Source organism: Physeter macrocephalus, chromosome 10 (assembly GCF_002837175.3).
Source record: "Physeter macrocephalus isolate SW-GA chromosome 10, ASM283717v5, whole genome shotgun sequence".
Classification (NCBI taxonomy): domain Eukaryota; kingdom Metazoa; phylum Chordata; class Mammalia; order Artiodactyla; family Physeteridae; genus Physeter; species Physeter macrocephalus.
In genome coordinates, this window is record NC_041223.1 from 73887553 (window position 1) to 73888638 (window position 1086).

At 37.5% G+C, this 1086-nt stretch overlaps 1 pseudogene; it reads right to left on the reverse strand.

Moving 5' to 3' along the window:
• LOC102984447 (cytochrome b5 reductase 4-like) overlaps window positions 1-1086 on the reverse strand; it is a 46086-nt pseudogene that overhangs the window by 37134 nt on the left and 7866 nt on the right.

Consider the following 1086-nt stretch of genomic DNA (forward strand, 5'->3'; position numbering starts at 1 on the left):
CAAGAAGGAAGAGATATGGGGACATATGTATATTTATAACTGATTCACTTTGTTATAAAGCAGAAACTAACACACCATTGTAAAACAGTTATACTCCAATAAAGATGTTAAAAAAATAAATATGGTAAAGCCATGAGCTGAATCGCGAGTCATCTGAGGCCTGGAGAATTTCAGTCTCTGTTTTGCAAAAGTAAATGAAACTTTCTTTACATAAGAATGTGTGCTTAAAATACAGTTTTCTTCCTGCTGTTTTGGTTTGTTTCATTTCTACTTTCTACCTAGAATAACATTACCTTCTTTAAAGGAGAAAAGGATGAACTCCTAGAGTCATTACGGGTGAGAAATGGATTAAGAATCTGCTACCTTGATTCTAGATTTTAGTCCTGATTTCTTTCTGATAGATCTGTAACCTCTCAAAACATACAGAAGTGAACCGTATGGTAGATCTTTGCCCATGAAGGGACAGGCAGCTGAGGGGTACAGTATAACCTTGCGGCTGGCAAGAGACAGGCTGATAGAACATCGCCTGGTGATGTCTATTCAGTGGGAGCACATGACAGGCAGGCCTCCGGAGATTTATTTGTAGGTATTAAGTTACAGAGTCTTACAAAGCTGGGTCAACAAGTATTCCATATGATTATTGATTTTGATCGCACTTAATTGTTTAGGGAAAAGTGAGGTTGTACTGCCATTTGCTAGCGCTTTCCTTAGTATAAAGAAATAACAGAAAAAAAAATCAAAAATGACAAACCAAAATGACAATGGCACATAAAATATTATAGGTACCGAGACTCTACACCAGTAACTACTATACCTAAAGGAAACAAAAGTTGTTTCCATTAATACAGAATAAGGTACTTACCAATATGTATAAAATATGAATAATCCTTGATAACTGTTTCCGCTCTAAAGGAATCATCCCAATGATCAGATATTACTGAGCCTAAATTGATATCCTTAAATGGAAATCAAAAAGAGAAAGATTAAAAAGTAAATTTTGGGCTTCCCTGGTGGCATAGTGGTTGAGAGTCCGCCTGCCGTTGCAGGGGACACGGGTTCGTGCCCCGGTCCGGGAAGATCCCACAT